Genomic DNA, 18,215 nt, shown 5'->3' with positions numbered 1-18,215 from the left:
TTCTGTAGATGTCTATTAGGTCTGCTCGGTGCAGAGCTGAGTTCAATTCCTGGATATCCTTGTTAACTTTCTGTCTTGTTGATCTGTCTAATGTTGACAGTGGGGTGTTAAAGTCTCCCATTATTATTGTGTGGGAGTCTAAGTCTCTTTGTAGGTCACTCAGGACTTGCTTTATGAATCTGGGTGCTCCTGTATTGGGTGCATATATATTTAGGATAGTTAGCTCTTCTTGTTGAATTGATCCCTTTACCATTATGTAATGGCCTTCTTTGTCTCTTTTGATCTTTGTTGGTTTAAAGTCTGTTTTATCAGAGACTGGGATTGCAACCCCTGCCTTTTTTTGTTTTCCATTTGCTTGGTAGATCTTCCTCCATCCCTTTATTTTGAGCCTATGTGTGTCCCTGCCCGTGAGGTGGGTTTCCTAAATACAGCACACTGATGGGTCTTGACTCTTTATCCAATTTGCCAGTCTTTGTCTTTTAATTGGAGCATTTAGCCCATTTACATTTAAAGTTAATATTGTTATGTGTGAATTTGATCCTGTCATTATGATGTTAGCTGGTTATTTTGCTGGTTAGTTGATGCAGTTTCTTCCTAGCCTTGATGGTCTTTACAATTTGGCATGTTTTTGTAGTGGCTGGTACCGGTTGTTCCTTTCCATGTTTAGTGCTTCCTTCAGGAGCTCTTTTAGGGCAGGCCTGGTGGTGACAAAATCTCTCAGCATTTGCTTGTCTGTAAAGGATTTTATTTCTCTTTCACTTATGAAGCTTAATTTGGCTGGATATGAAATTCTGGGTTGAAAATTCTGTTCTTTAAGAATGTTGAATATTGGCCCCCACTCTCTTCTGGCTTGTAGAGTTTCTGCCAAGAGATCTGCTGTTAGTCTGATGGGCTTCCCTTTGTGGGTAACCCGACCTTTCTGTCGGGCTGCCCTTAACATTTTTTCCTTCATTTCAACTTTGGTAAATCTGACAATTATGTGTCTTGGAGTTGCTCTTCTCGAGGAGTATCTTTGTGGCATTCTCTGTATTTCCTGAATTTGAATGTTAGCCTGCCTTGCTAGATTGGGGAAGTTCTCCTGGATAATATACTGAAGAGTGTTTTCCAACTTGGTTCCATTCTCCCCGTGACTTTCAGATACACCAATCTGACGTAGATTTGGTCTTTTCACATAGTCCCATATTTCTTGGAGGCTTTGTTTGTTTCTTTTTATTCCTTTTTGTCTAAAGTTCTCTTCTTGCTTCATTTCATTCATTTCGTCTTCCATCGCTGATACCCTTTCTTCCAGTTGATCGCATTGGCTACTGAGGCTTATACATTCATCACGTAGCTCTCGTGCCTTGGTTTTCAGCTCCATCAGGTCCTTTAAGGACTTCTCTGCATTGGTTATTCTAGTTATCCATTCGTCATTCTAGTTATCCATTCGTCTAATTTTTTTTCAAAGCTTTTAACTTCTTTGCCATTGGTTCGAATTTCCTCCTGTAGCTCGGAGTAGTTTGATGGTCTGAAGCCTTCTTCTCTCAACTCGTCAAAGTCATTCTCAGTCCAGCTTTGTTCCGTTGCTGGTGAGGAGCTGTGTTTCTTTGGAGGAGGAGAGGCGCTCTGATTTTTAGAGTTTCCAGGTTTTCTGCTCTGTTTTTTCCCCATCTTTGTGGTTTTATCTACCTTTGGTCTTTGATGATGGTGACGTACAGATGGGTTTTTGGTGTGGATGTCCTTTCTGTTTGTTAGTTTTCCTTCTAACAGACAGGACCCTCAGCTGCAGGTCTGTTGGAGTTTGCTAGAGGTCCACTCCAGACACTGTTTGCCTGGGTATCAGAAGTGGTGGCTGCAGAACAGTGGATTTTGGTGAACTGCAAATGCTGCTGCCTGATCGTTCCTCTGGAAATTTTGTCTCAGAGGAGTACCCAGCCGTGTAAGGTGTCAGTCCGCCCCTACTGGGGGGTGCCTCCCAGTTAGGCTACTCGCGGGTCAGGGACCCACTTGAGGAGGCAGTCTGCCCGTTCTAAGATCTCGAGCTGCATGCTGGGAGAACCACTACTCTCTTCAAAGCTGTCAGACAAGGACATTTAAGTCTGCAGAGGTTACTGCTGTCTTTTTGTTTCTCTGTGCCCTGCCCCCAGAGGTGGAGCCTATAGAGGCAGGCAGGCCTCCTAGAGCTGTGGTGGGCTCCACCCAGTTCGAGCTTCCAGGCTGCTTTGTTTACCTAATCAAACAACTAACTAGGCAGTGTCGGGCGCCCCTCCCCCAGCCTCGCTGCCGCCTTGCAGTTTGATCTCAGACTGGTGTGCTAGCAATGAGGGAGACTCCGTGGGCATACAACCTTCCGAGCCAGGTGAGAGATATAATCTGGTGTGCCGTTTTTTAAGCCCATTGGAAAAGCGCAGTATTAGGGTGGGAGTGACCCGATTTTCCAGGTGCCGTCTGTCACCCCTTTCTTTGACTAGGAAAGGGAATTCCCTGACCCCTTGTGCTTCCCTGGTGAGGCGATGCCTCGCCCTGCTTCGGCTCGCGCACAGTGTGCTGCACCCACTGTCCTGCGCCTACTGTCTGGCACTCCCCAGTGAGAGGAACCCGGTACCTCAGTTGGAAATACAGAAATCACCCGTCTTCTGCGTCACTCACGCTGGAAGCTGTAGACTGGAGCTGTTCCTGTTCGGCCATCTTGGCTCCTCCCCCAAAATCTGGATTTTCAACAAGCACTTCGGGTGATTCTTGTGTGGGCTGTGTTGCGGAGTTGTTGGCAGTGGTTAAATACAGACTTTGGAGTGGAAGAGCTGGCTTTGAATTCTGACTCTGACACTTCCTAGTTGTGTTACCTGGAATAAGATCCTTAAAACTGCTAAGTTGGCTTTCTCATCTGTGAAATACTTTCCCATTGGAATTTTTGTCACGGCTAAATGAGTTTGTGTTTTGGGACACTCAGTACAGTGAGGAGCAATCAATAAAATAACAGTCGTAGAGAAGATGATATTAGATATGATGGTATCAGAGACATTCACAGAAGGATGTGCAATGAGCAAGGTCAGGAAACTATGCAGAGGTGCTGCAGCATCCAGAGATTAGCAGTAGTGGGAAGCTGTTACCAACCTTAGTTCTGAGGCGCAAGGAGAGAAAATATTATAGAGTCAAGTGAGAGCTGAATTCTTGGAGTAGGTCCACTTCACAGCAGCTGTGACTGAAGGGACGCAGCTACTCTTAGAAATGCAAGCAAAGCAGGGAGGGAGGGAAAAGAAACACCCTAAGCTCTGAGCTCCAACCTGTGCCTCCAATTGACTAAGCCAATCAGGAAACTGGCGGTGAGGGAGCCCGGGAGATGGGGTCTGTAGGAATCAGCCTCTGGGGGCATAGAGAAAGGCAGAGAGTGGAATGGGAGGGAGAGGTGAACAAATGGGTAAGAAGCAGAATGATGATACTAATGATGATGATAATGATGATGGAAGCAAAATACTGGGAATCTGAGATTTATTGATTATCTTCTTATTGTCAGGATTAAATTAAAGCTGACATTTTCAGAAAGATACAGCAGTTTTCACAGACATTTCAAGTGAAAATGCACCGTTTTTTCTACATCAGAATCTCATCTCACAAAACATTCAGGCTGTTTACACACACTATCAAACTATCTGGGCAAAACATTATTTTAAAAATCCCTCAGTCAACCTGGCCCTTTGGCAATGTGAGGGCAGGGCTTAAGTGTACTCAGTAGATATCCATTTGGGGAAAGGAAATGTGTTGACGGCAGCAGGGGTTTAACAAACGACTCCATGTGGATTTACTGTCAAGCACAGAAGACCACCGACCTGAAGGTCACAGCAGCAGAGCTCTTGTCTGTGGGCTTGGCAGGCTGCAGGCAGCGGAAGATTAGGACAGTATTAATGGTACTTGAAATTTTGTCAGCTATCGGAGTGAGAAAAAAATGCCATCACAGAGAAAAGTGTTTTTTTTTTTTTTTTTTTTTTTTTTACCAGGTTCGCTCTTTACGCTTGAGTCTGCCAACTTGCTTCCTATTCAGTAAAAATTAAATATCAGGTAATAGGAGTGAGAGTCTAAAAGACTTGCCTTTGAAGATTTGGCTTATGATTCTTTTTTTTTTTTTTCTGGTGCTACATTATTTATTGAGGGTTCTGGAAACTCAGTAACTTCATGAATTGTGTTTCAGGGAGTGTTAGAACTACTGGAATGAATGCAAAAATTTTCATGTGTATGGTAATTTTCCTGGCTGAAAGGACAACTAGGTTCTCCTAGTGGCCTATAACCACTGAAGAGTCATTGCTGGAGGTGAATGCCACCAGGTTGGTCATGAGGTTGCCTTTTTGAAAAGAACTGCCCCCTGCCCAAGCCTCACTCTCAGAGAAATAGTGTGTGGACCCTTAGTTTCATGGTCAGTTAATATGTTAAAATATATTATTTTTATATTTATATAACATTTATATAATATTGTTTAACAATGCATAATTGTTAAAATTTATGCATTGAGTAGCTGGTATCGTGTGAGGTGTTTGATAAATATTTCTTTTTATTTTCAATAACCATTAGAAATAAAAATTGTCATCATTTGCAAATGATGAAAATGAAGTGTAGAGGAGTTAAATTACTTGTCCAAAATCCTCTGGCTAATTAATGGATAAGCCTCAATTTAAATCTAAGGCTGTGGGGTGTTTCAAACCTGATGCTATTTATTTTACGTCATTTCACCTCTTACTGCACTTTTTGATCATGAAAATTAAAACCACAGTTCTTGTTTCCTAAGCTGACAAATCATAACTCTCTATAAGTCTCATAGGAACTCACCAGAATTTTGCTAGTTCAAATTAGCCTCTTCTCCCTCTAAATATCCTCAAAGCATGTTTTACTTTTATTTGGCATCTCTTATCATTGCTTTATGTTTATAATTAGTTACTATTTGCCTTATCTCATCACTAGGTTGAGAACATTAATAATAATAATAAATAGCATTGATTTAAAACCTCCTAGGCACTGGACATCACTTCACATGTATCCTCTCATTAAATTCTTAGGATGCTCTTTTGGTGGGCACTATTGTGATTGTTTGCATTGTGCAGGTGCCTTATACAGATTAGGAGACCTGGACTTGCCCAAGAGTACATAGCTAGTAAGACCTGGGATTCAAGCTCAAGTCTTTCTGAGTCCAAGTATCAACTTGTGAATCACTATCTTGTCATCAACAATCATGGCTTAATCATTTTTGTGTCTTCTATTCAGGGTCTAGCATCATGAAATGTTTATCTAATTGGACATTTGAATACAGTGTGACCTAGAATCTAGAGTGTGATAGCCACTAGGGAAGTTGGGCTTGTGTCTGGTGCCGGGATATATTAATATATAGTGTTCCTGCTCCCTCCCTGCTTTCAGAGGCACCAGAGAAACAAATGGAATCCCCAAGGAAAGGGTGTCATGCCTGCTAAAGGAAGAGATGCTAAGGGTGAGGGGTGTGTTTTGCACATAGTAGACCTTCAAAAAATACTCATTTGAGGATACCACAGTTTATGTATCCATTCTTCTGCTGATAAATATTGGGTTTATTTTCAGTTTTGAATCATTATGAATAAAGCTTCTATGGACATATTTCTACATGTATTTTTGTGTATCTAATCACTCATTTCTTTTGCATATAGACAGGGAATTGCTAGGTCACAGGGTAGGTTCTGTTTAATTTTTTCGGAAACTGACAAAGTTTTCCAAAGGAGTGTTCCATTTTACACTTTCACCAGTAATGCGTCAGAATTTTCTTTCTTTTTAAGGCTCAGTGCATGTATAAATGTATATGTCACATTTTGTTTGTCCATTCATCCATCAATGGACACGTGAGTTGCCCCCACCTTTTGCCTATATGAATAATACTTCTATGAACACATGTGTACCAATACCTGTTTGAGTTCCTGCTTTCAATTCTTTTGGGTATACACTTAGAAGTGAAATTGCTGGATCACATGGCAATGGTATTTTTAATTTTTGAAGGAACCACCATACTGTTTCCACAGTTGAAACATTCCTAGCAGCAGGACACAAGGGTTCTGATATCTCCACATTCTTGACAATAGTTCTTTTAGGTTTTGCTTTGTTTCAGTTACAGCCTTTCTAATGAGGTGGTATCATTGTGGTCCTTTTTTTTTTTTTTTTTTTTTTTTTTTTGCATTTTCCTAATGATTAGTGATGTAGAGCATCTTTTCAAGTACTGTTTGGTTATTTGTAGATCTTCCTTGGGAAAATGTCTATTCACATCCTTTACCCAATTAGAAAAAAGTCAGGTTTTTTTTTGTTTGTTTATTTTTATTTTTATTTTTTTGAGATGGAGTCTCGCTCTATTGCCAGGCTGGAGTGCAGTGGCACGATCTGGGCTCGCTGCAACCTCCACATCCTGGGTTCAAGCGATTCTCCTGCCTCAGCCTCCCAAGTAGCTGGGACTATAGGTGCATGCTACCATGCCCAGCTAATTCTTGTATTTTTAGTGGAGACGGGGTTTCACAATGTTGGACTGGATGATCTCAATGTCTTGACCTCGTGATCCACCCGCCTTGACCTCTCAAAGTGCTGGGATTACAGGCATGAGCCACCACGCTGGGCCTATTTTTTTTGTTTTTGAGTTGTAGAAATTCTTTATATATCCTGAGAAAGTTGTGTTTTTGAACATCTCATTTAGTGCTCATAATAACATGAAAAAGAAGTATCATTAACTCAACTTTACATATGAGGACCCTGTAACACACATACAGAAATTAATTTTAGCAATTCATTCACTAAATACATATTTATTGAGTGCTTACTATGGGTCCAACACTGTTAATAGCAATGAGAATGCAATGCTGAGACAAAACTGACAAAGATCCCTGCCCTCTTACAGCATACATTCTAGGAGGAAGACACAGAAACAAGATTAATAAATAAAATATAGAATGCATTAGAGGTGATAAGTTCTAAGGAGAAAAGAAAATTGATTAGGGTTGGGGAATATGTAATACTGGTGGAGGATGGGGAAGCCTGCAATTTTATATAAGTTGGGGAAGGAAGGTCTCCTGACATGATTTTTGACTGAAGAGCTAAAGGAAGAGAGTGGGGGAAGCATGAGAGTGTCTGGGGGAATAACTTTCTAGACAATAAAGAAGTAGAAAAAGGCAAAAATGTATATCTCTCTGGCTCCAAATAGTAATAATAATACACTAATAATCACTCTTCTAGCCACTGTTGTCACTAGTATTTTTCAGCAAATATGCTGTATAATTTAAATTTTTTTAAAATTTTGAGATAATTGCAGATTTAGATGCAGTTGCAAAAATGAATGCAGACATCCCATGTACCCTTTACTCAGTTTCACCAATGATAACATCTTAGTAAATATTATGACCAAGATATTGACATTGATAGAGTCAAGAAGAGTATGACTCGGCCAGGCCCAGTGGCTCACACCTGTAATCCCAGCACTTTAGGAGGCCGAGGTGGGTGGATCACCTGAGGTCAGGAGTTCCAAACCAGCCTGACCAACATGGGAAAACCCTATCTCTACTAAAAATTAAAAAAAATTAAAAAATTACCTGGGCATGGTGGCGGGCACCTGTAATCCCAGCTACTTTGGGAGGCTGAGGCAGGAGAATCGCTTCAACCCAGCAGTCGGAGGTTGCAGTGAGCCGAGATTGTGCCATTGCACTCCAGCCTGGGCCACAAGAGCGAAACTCTATCTCAAAAAAAAAAAAAAAAAAGAGTATGCCTCATGTTGGCCCTACTTTTCCACCCCCACTTCTCCTTAAAGTCTGGCAACCACTAATTTATTCACCATTTCTATGACTGTGTCATTTCAAGAATGTTATATAGATGGAATCATGCAATATGTAACCTTTTGGGGTTGGAATTTTTTCATTCACATAATTCTCTGGAGATTCACCTAGGTTGTTGTATATTTGTTATTTGTTGTTGCTGAGTAGAATTCCATAGTATGTATGCACCACTATTTGACTAACCCATTGAAGGACCTCTAAGTTGTTACCAGTTTTAGGTTATTATGAATAAATTGCTACAAATGTTAATGTAAGGTTTTTGTGTGAACTTTGGTTTTTATTTCTCTGAGACAAATGCTCAGAAGTGCAATTACTGGGTTGTATGGTAGTTGTACATTTAGTTTTGTAGGAAACTGCCATCAGCTTTCTCAGATTGGTTGTGCCACTTTACATCACCACTAGCAATATATGAATGTCCAGTTTCCCAGAATCTTTGCCCACATTTGGTGTTATTATTATTTTCTATTTTAACCATTCTGATAGTTATGAATGATATTTCACTTTGGTTTTAATATGCATTTCTCTAATTACTAACAATATTGAACATCTTTTTTGTGTTTATTTGCCATTTGTAGATTTTTCAGTGATATGATTATTTCACGTGTTTTGCTAATTTTCTAATAGAATTTTAAAAAATTTTTACTGTTGAGTTTTGAAAGTTCTTTATATGTTCTAGTTATTTCTTTGTCAGATATGTGGTTTGTAATTATTTCTCCACTGTATAGCTTGTCTTTGCGTTCCCTTATGGGACTCTTTCACAAAGCAAAAATTTTAAAATTTTGATGAGATCTAATTTTTTTAAATTCTCCTTTATGGACTATCCTCTGGTATCAAGTCTAAGAATTATTTGTGTAGCTCTCCCATGTATGTTCTAGAAGTTTCATAGTTTTTACATTTTACATTCAAATCTGTTATTCATTTTGATTTTTGTTAAAAGATGTGAGACTTGGCCTGGCTTGGTGGCTCATGCCTGTAATCCCAGCATTTTGGGAGGCTGAGGCAGGCGGATCACATGAGGTCAGGAGCTTAAAACCAGCCTGGCCAACACAGTGAAACCCCGTCTCTACTAAAAATACAAAAATTAGCCAGGCATGGTCATGGCCACCTGTAATCCCAGTTACTTGGGAGGCTGAGGCAGGAGAATCACTTGAACCCAGGAGGTGGAGGTCATGCCATTGCACTCCATCCTGGGTGACAGAGCAAGACTCTGTCTCAAAGAAAACAACAACAACAACAACATGAAAAAAAATAAAGATGTGAGACTTAGGTAGAAATATTTTTTTCATGCATGTCCAATAGCTCTAGGACTATTTGTTGTATAGGCTACCCTTTTTCCATGCAATTATTTTTGCATCTTTGTCAAAAATCAGTTTGACCTTTTCGTGCGGGTCTATTTTGAGTTTCTTAATTCTGTTCCGTTGATCTTCGTGTCTGTCCCTCCAATTTACTGCACAGTCTTGATAACTGTGTTATATGTTTTGTAATTGTACACATTAATTCCTCCCACTCCATTTCTTTTTTTTTTCAAAGTTGTTTTAGTTATGCCAATTCTTTTGTCTTTCCATATACATTTTAGAATAATCTTCTCTATATCTATTTAAAAAAACCTCTTCCTCATGAAATCTTTGCCTGTGATTATGTCTTGAATGGCATTGCTTAGGTTGTCTTCCAGGGTTTTTATAGTTTTGGGTTTTACATTTAAATCTTTAATCCATCTTGAGTTACTTTTGTATATTGTGTAAGAATGGAGCTCAGTTTCAGTCTTCTGCACATGGTTAGCCAGTTATCCCAGCACCATTTATTGAGCAGGGATTCCTTTCTCCATAGATTATTTTTGTTAGGTTCGTCAAAGATACTAGATAAAGAAAATGTAATACATATTCACCATGGAATACTATTCGGCCATAAAAATGAATGAGATCATGTCCTTTGCAGGAACATAAATGGAGCTGGGGGCCATTACCTTTAGCAAACTAACTCAGGAACAGAAAACCAAATACTGCATGTTCTCATTTATTAGTGGTAACTAAATGATGAGAACACATGGACACATAGAGGGGAACACACACTGGAACTTTATGGGAGGTGGAGGGTGGGAGGTGGGAGAGAATCAGAAAAAATAATGAGTGGGTATTAGGTTTAATACCTGGGTGATTAAATAATCTGTACAACAAACCCCTACAACACAAATTCACATATGTAACAAAGCTGCACTTGTACCCCTGAACTTAAAATAAAAGTTAAAAAAAAACCTTAGGGGGAGTTTCATAGGAATTGAATTAAAATTTTATAGGAATGGAAGGAAAGTCTTTTGTAATTACCCATAGCTTTCCTTATTGTGTTCCTTTTTTTCATCCTGATGTTCAAAACTCTTTCTCTCATAGTTTCCTTTATGTTTAGATAATGTCCTTTAATCATTCTGTTAGGGCAGGTCTGCCTGTTCATTAGTCCGTTTTCACATTGTTACAAAGATACTACCTGAGACTGGGTAATTTATAAACAAAGGAGGTTTAATTGACTCAGAGTTCCGCATGGCTGGGGAGGCCTCAGGAAACTTACAATAATGGCAGGAGTAGAAGCAGGCATGTTCTTCACAAGGCTGCAGGAGAGAGAGAAGAAAGCAGGCAAAACTGCCACTTACAAAACCATCAAATCTTGTGAGAACTCACTCACTGTCACTAGAACAGCAGAGGGAAACCATCCCCATGATCCAGTCACCTCCCACCAGTTCTCTCCCTTGACACGTGGGGATTACAATTCGAGATGAGATTTGGGTGGGGACACAGAGCCAAACCATATCAGCTGGCAACAAATTCTTTTAGTTTTCCTTTCTCCAGGAATGTCTGCATTTCCCCTTCATTCTTGAAGGTTATTACCACTGGATATAGGATTTGGGGATAATAGTTGTTTTCTTTTAGTACTTGAAAAAGGTCCCATTTCCTCCTGGCCTCCATGGTTTCTGATGAGAAATCCAGTGACATTCTAACTGTTTTTGCCCTATGGGTAATATGCTGTTTCTCTCTCACTGCTTCCATTTTTGAAACATTGTCTTTAGTTTTTAACATTTGAGTATAATATGTCTTGCTGTGGATGTCTCCCCCAATTTGGAGTTCACTCAGCTTCTTGAATCTATAGATTTGTATCTTTTTCCAAATATGGGAAGTCTCCAGTCATTATTTCTTCTTGTAATTTTCAGTCTTCCACCTTCTTTTCCTCTCTCCTTCCAGGGCTTGGAAAACATGAATGTTAGATCTTTTGATATAGTCTCATAGGTACCTAAGGCTCTGTTGATTTTTTAAAGTTTATTTTCTCCCTATTGCTTAGATTGCATCATTTATGTTGTTTTATCTTAAAGTTCACTGGTCCTTTTGTCTGCTCTCTTAATTCTGCTTTTGAGGAAAATTTTCAGTTATTGTATTTTTCAGTTCTAAGATTTCCATTTGCTTCTTCTTTATAGCTTATGTTTCTTTACTGAGATTCTCTATTTTTAAAACGTATTTCAAGTATGAAAACATTTTTTACTATGCCTTCTCTAAAATCTGTGTCAGATAATTCTCACATCTTTGTCATTTTGTGTTGGTATCTCTTGATGCTTTTCATTCAGTTTGAAATCTTTCTGGTACTTGATATGATGGGTGATTTTTAAAATGGAAACCTGGATATTTTGGTTATTATGAGACTTCTAATTTTATTTAAACCTTCTATTTTAACTGGCCTCCTCTGTACTTCCTCAGCAAGGAAATGGGGAGGGTGTCACTTTACTGCCAGGTACAGATAGATGTCTTAGTTGGGGGGCTTCTTGTTACTTCTGCTTGGGAGTAAGCGTTGTGACTTCCTCCTATGCCTCCATGGATGTTTTCCTGGCTGGGAGGTATAGGAGTGCCTTGTTACTGCTCCCCATGTGGCCCCTATTGATATCACTGGTGGGGTTGCTTCATTACTTCTAGGTGGGGGTGAAAGTCCCATCTCTTCACTAGGCCTCCTCTCACATCATGGTATCATCTGATACCATGGTGGGTGGGAAGACTTGGGGCTACAGTTGGAGGATGAAAGTCCTGGCCTTCTTCTTAGCTTTCTTTGGCAGCACTCTGATATGGTGGTGATTGGGGGCTTGGAGAGGATGAAAGTCTAGGCTCATCAGTTGATCTTTGCTGGTGTGGTGGGGGTGAAGCACAGTTGTTTGTAAAGGTGTTTAGCTGCAGTAGAGTACTTATTTTCTAAAAGTTTTTTGTCTTGCTAGGCCGCCCACCTCCTGTACCTTTGATTAGAGACAGCAGACTTCTGTTAAGGCTCTTTTTGTCTGTTTCTGGTGACTGGCTTCCCCCACACCCACTCTAGGATATATGAGGAAAAAAGAAACCCCGGAACTCACTGCCATGAAGTTCTTGGCATCCTGAGGTCCCTAGCAGTCTGTCTCCTTTTCTCCCTTTTTAGATTTAGGTTTATTTTATATATAATATCCAGGAGCTTTTGATGTACCTTGTAGGAGGAATAAAGAAAATATGTTTACTCCATCTTCCTGGAAATAGAAGTCCCTATATAATTTTTTAAATATTTCCTTATTTCAATACTTGCTATATGTTCATGAACAGGCTTAGAAAGGTTGAGCAACTTGCTCAAAAGCATGTTTTCTGACCTGGCCACATAACTTATACAAACCTACCCTGCTTCTTTGTCAGTAACAGTGCCCACATTTACGGAATGCCATTGCGTTTCTGTCACTGTCCCAGTTGTCTTCACATACTCTATAGCCAGGTCCTTACATATTTCTGTCTGTCTGTCTATCTATCTGTCTGTCTATCTATCTATCTATCTATCTATCTATCTATCTATCTATGTATCTATCATCTATCTATCCTCTCTCCCTCTAATAAGTTTTGTATCCACATTCTGCTGACCCCTTTCTGTACATCTAATGCTCTTGCTGTCTCATAATGATCTGCACTGGGATGGTCTTGTCTTTATAATGGGGACTTGCTATTAAAATCCCATGCTATGTTCTCTCTTATAAGTGAGAGCTAAGCATTGGGTACTCATGGACAAAAAGAAGAGAACAATAGACAATGGGGATTACATGGCGGGGTAGGGGGAAGAAGGAGGAGGGCATGGGCTGAAAAACTACCTATTGGGTACAATGCTTGCTGCCTGGGTGCTGGGATCATTTGTATCTCCAACCTCCGCATCACGCAATATACCCATGTAATAAACCTGCACATGCACCCCCCGAATCCAAAATAAAGGTTGAAATAAAAAGAAAGAACTCCTATGTTGACAGCCAGTTTACCCATACAAATGAGGACAGAGTCAGGCTTTATGGAAACAGTGCATATCAGAATTAGACCCTCTCATGTTCCATAGTTTATGTAACATTGTTTTTTTTAGTGGTTTGTCTCTTTTCAGTAAAACAGCTCTTTTGGATGTGTTACCCGGAGCCAGTAGGCACAAAGCAGAGGGTCCACTTGCCAGGCCTATTCCCTCTCTTTGGTTGGGCACTGGCAAAACAAGTTGGAAAGACTATGTCTTTATCACTGGCCCACCCAGTAAAGTTGCCAGCAGCTGGCCTAAAGCATTTAAATGCCTGTCTGATGTAGTGGAAATCAAATTTCTGAATAAAGATGTTCAACATTGTATTGGTCTGAGCTTTAATTATCTTGCAATGTAATGGGAGAAAAAGCAAGAACCTTTAATTTTCTGTTGGTGACTGTCATTATGCAGCCCTTTCTGATGCTCATTTGAGAGGGAGAAACTGGTTCTGATGATCACCAAGGCAGTCTGGGGGCTCTCTCATGAATAAAACATGCCAGTAATTGCAGTGATGCAGCCAACACACCTATATATGTAGAATCAATGCTTATTATCCCATCAATTAAGACAGACAATTAAACAAGATTTTAGGCTTTGCTGCTATTGGTAACCCACCACACACTAAGAGGGTCTGGAATCTCTTTGGAAAAACATGGGTTCTTAATTTAGGATTTTAATGCCCACAGAGTGTAGAATCTAAGCAAGAATGCTCAGCTTAGCTTAAAGAGGTTTGACTGAAAAATGGAAGGAATTGTTTACCCTGACAAGGAAATGCTCACTTCCATTTTCCTGAAATGGTTTACTTTCAGAGTAATCTGAAAAGGTTTAACTGTATACGTTCAAACTTTCAATTTTTGAAAAATAAAAAACACATTTACATGCTTTATCTACATAAAGCGGTAGATAGTGAAACATTTCCATCCTATTCCTGTGCCCCACCTACCCAGCTCTGTTCTTCCAGTTATAATCATGTTAGCCTAAATTAGTTATAAAGTCTGAATTTCCTTTTTTTTTTTTTTGCAAGAATATTCCATGTGTGGTTTTCATACAGAATCAAGATTGTTTTAGTTTCTTCAGGGGATAAGGCACAGAATAAGTGAAGACATGCATTTATAACTATAAAACCAGGTATCCAATGGAGGCATGATGAAGTGATGGTTTCCCTTCCTTTCTCTAACAGAGAGGATCTTACAGAGGCCATGGCCCCACTGCCTGATTTCTAATGAGCCATTTTCTGTGCCTCTGAGAGTGGGAGAATTCACAGAGCTGCTTAGCTCCATATCTCAAGGTGTTTGGAGCCCTCACTATTGTCCTGGTGGAGGTCTCGGCTGTCCTCTCTTCTGACCCAACAGTTAGTCCTTTCCTCGCTGCTCTGTTGCACGTTTATTTGTATCTACTCCTGCCTTCCCCCAGGGAAATGAAGTGCCCCGCCTGCACTCAGACCTTTATTTTTCTCAGTTTATGTCTCTAGCACATGACTTTTCAAACCCAGTAGAAGCTTTTTCTATGCTGGTGTCAGAGTTTGACACTAATCCATACCGAAGAAGTAAAATACAATATGCTATAAATTTTTATTGGTGCTACTGTGTTGAAGAGAATGTGATTTAACCTGGAGAGATTTGGATTCCAGAATACCAGCAAGATGTATTTTTTTAGAGCTTTTGTTTCACTCTATTTTGGAACTCATTTCTGCCATAATGTGAATATGGGGTTTAAAAAATAGATATTGTGTTGATGAAATTGTCCTTTTAAAACTCAGAGCAGCTGGCAATATGTCTTCCTTGTGGCCTTTTTGAAATTGGACAGATACAAGTAGAGATAAACTAATTGTAAACCAAAGTAGCCAGTCTTGAGCCCAACAGAGATATTAATACACTCAAGAATCTATGTGGGGGATTCTAATTTCCCTAACAAAATATGTTCTCCTGAGATCTGACTTAGGAAAGCAGGCATCAGCAAGTTCCCTTGAACTCCTCAGCACTTGTCATCATAATAAATTGTTACATGACTCGTCTACCTGTTCAAATTCCACCACAATTTTAAGTTGCTAAGCCCTTTGTAGGTTTCTGGGGACACAGGGTACCTAAAAATAACACCCAAATAAGAATTAATTGATACCTCAGATACCTCTACCTATCATTGACACTGTTGATCAGCAGGAATTCCCGTCTCTTTATAAACTCTGAGATTTCTTTTCAAATGCCTAACTTGGAACAGGTGTTACTTTTGGGAGGAACGCACTGGAACACACTTTGGAACCATTTCTTCATAGGTGCATGAGTTACAATAAGTCTTCGCTTTTTATTATGTTCATGCATACATCTGTTTCCTTCCTTCCTTCCTTCCTTCCTTCCTTCCTTCCTTCCTTCCTTCCTTTCTTCCTTCTTCCCTTTCTTCCATTCTTCCTTCCTTCCTTCTTTCCTTTCTTCCCTCCCTCCCTCCCTACCTCCCTCCTTCCCTCCCTCCCTCCCTCCCTTCCTTCCTTCTTCCCTTTCTTCCTTCCTTCCTCCCTTTCTTCCTTCCTTCCTTCCCTCCTTCCTATCTTCATTACCAGAGTCAGTCATCATTTGGCATTCAAACCAACACAGGTTAAGTGCCAATTGTGTGCCAGGCACTGTGCCAAGGCCTTGGGGCTACAGATAGGTCCCCGCCTTCATGATGTTTCCATTTTAGTGGGGAGACAGACATGTAAACAAACATGGACATTACTGACTTTGATGACAGAATCTGACACATCGTGGATGGAGTAGCATGGGTTGACATGTTTAGACAGGGAGCCACTTTAGGTTGAGACATCAGGGAGGGCCTTTCTGATTACATTTGAGCTAAGTCCTGAACCATGGAAGAGTCAACCATGTGAAGTGCTGGGGGAAGAGCATTCTAGGCAGAGAGAATGGCATGTGCAAAGTTTTGAGGCATGGAAAGGAGGCCACTGGGGCTGTAGCAGAGTAACTGAGAAACTGAGGGCTGACTTTCTCTGTCATGCTTGGGAGACTTGCATTTATCCTGAGGGCAATGGAGAATTGTAGAAGTATTGTAGATATGTTTAGAAAGTGGAGAATGGATTACAGTGAAGGATGGATCAGGGTGGTATGGGAACACCTAGGGACTTAGGTTGCAGACTGCTAAAATAGTTGACATATGATGAGCATCAGAAATAAGGCATTTGTACCAGGGATGGCCGGAGATTGAGGGAGAATAAGGGGACAGGTGGGGTATGGGAGAAGAAGAAACTAAAATGACCTCTATGTTGTTGACTTAGGTAACTAACTATGGAATTGTTAGAGGTTCTCTGTGACTTATACAAGTTGAGGAAACAGGAGGGGTAACAGGCTTTCTGAGAGATGGAAAGGCGAAGAGGAGGAAGATAGCAGGCAAGTGCAGACAGAACGGCTGCAGGGACTTTCACGGAAGCACCCAGGAGGCAGCTGAATAAAACCTCTTGATGGTTCCTCCTGATCCATCTAGAAGGCCTGGGCGGGAGACAGAGATGTCAGAATTCATTCACTCAGAATTCATTCATCAGACCCTGTGCTAGGATTCAGGGATCTTAAGGTGAATAAGATACTTCTTCTTCTGAATGAAAACATTGTCTGGAGTCCAGGAGTGAGAAAAATAAAAGGTGACAGAAGAGTTGGTAATGTTCTAAGTGCGTATACAAGGACAAGCAGTTTCCTGGGTAGATCCAGGTGGTTTTGTGGAGGAAAGCCCTTTAACCAGACAGAAAAAAGCATTCCAGGTAAGAAGAACAGCATTTACAAAGGCACAGAGGTGCAGAAGTGCAAGATGTGACTGGCACGTGTGTGTGTGCATGTGTACATGCATCTGGTAACATCCAGGGAAGTGGCTGGAGATGTACCAAAGCCTTAAAGCAGTGACTACAAGCTCACATGGCTTCTGGGGCCAAGCTTGCATGGGGTGAATGAATGAAGGTGGCTGGAGGGAAGATTATAGGGAATAGTGGCACCTTCATCACCGTGGAGAGTATATGCTCCCTCTGACAAGACCAGAAACCTCAACTTCAGCCAACTACTGCCAGGGAGAAAGATGTTGGGACTTCTGAATCTTCTACAGAAATCAGAAATATAAAATCACTTCAATTTTGAATGTTGACCCTTGATTCAAAATAACTTTAAAACACTGGGCCAGATGAAACACATCTGTGAGCTGGGTGAGACTGATGTTTGGCAACCTCTGCACTATCGATAAAGGGGTTGCTTTCATACCATTCTGTGCTTTCTCAGCTGGGCAGTATAGAGCTAGTTATAGCCTTGCTGAAGTCGGTAAAGCAAGACACTGGGGTACCAGGTAACATTTCCAGGGGCGCTAGAACACAGCAATTTACTTCCCCTAGTGTTAAATGAATACCTAATGTGGACTCAGTGACATTCTTTGTCAACTCTTGAAAATGTGCCCCAAATTTACATTCACCCATTAGAGCTACGCTGCTCAGTAGGGTACCCACGAGCTATATGTGGCAATTTAAATTTTGATTTAAATTAACTAAAATAAAAAATCCATCTCCTTACTCCTACTGACAACATCTCAACTACTTAATAGCTACTTGTGGCTAGTGGCTACCGTACTGGACAGTGGAAGTCTTGAACATTTTTATCATTGTAGAAATTTCTATTGAACAGTACTGCACTAGATTTAAAATTCTATATGGATGTAGAGTGTGTCCACTTTATCCATTGCTATATTTGGGGTAATAGGTATATAGTTTTGAGCACGTAGGTGCTCAACAAACATGAGCTGATTGATTTTTAATTGGCTGAGGTGCTGTTCTATGAGAGCCAGCTCCATTCAAAAAGTGAACTCAGGCAATATATTTATGTGTTGACACAAAACATTTTTTAAAAAACTATTTTGTATGCATCTTTCTAAAATCTAATTCTGTACTGTCTGTGTTATTTCAGATGGGAATAATCTGAAACACTTGAAGGATTACATAGTTTTCATGTTTCCTTGTCAATCCTTACCCTGAATGGTTTGATGTTCCAAAATTTCTGAACAGTTATGACTAAGCAAGTGGAGACATGCTCAGGCTTGGGGGCCATCGTTCTGTATACTGTATGTTTGCAACAATGGATAGAGTTGGCATACTTCCTCAAAGCC

General features: G+C 40.3%; 1 long non-coding RNA gene across 1 annotated transcript in view; it reads left to right on the top strand.

The window, feature by feature from the left end:
* The first annotated feature begins 1,836 nt into the window (after positions 1–1,836).
* The window catches only part of LOC112208636 (uncharacterized), a 219,877-nt gene continuing 203,498 nt past the window's right edge, over positions 1,837–18,215 (top strand). Inside the window, exon 1 of the long non-coding RNA XR_002943139.3 lies at positions 1,837–2,335. This is a non-coding gene — a long non-coding RNA (uncharacterized LOC112208636). The remainder of the gene's footprint in view (positions 2,336–18,215) is intronic.

Source organism: Pan troglodytes, chromosome 2, assembly GCF_028858775.2.
Source record: "Pan troglodytes isolate AG18354 chromosome 2, NHGRI_mPanTro3-v2.0_pri, whole genome shotgun sequence".
In the NCBI taxonomy this organism is placed as follows: Eukaryota; Metazoa; Chordata; class Mammalia; order Primates; family Hominidae; genus Pan; species Pan troglodytes.
Note: the sequence above shows the minus strand (reverse complement) of the source record. Positions and strands in the feature narration are given on the sequence as shown.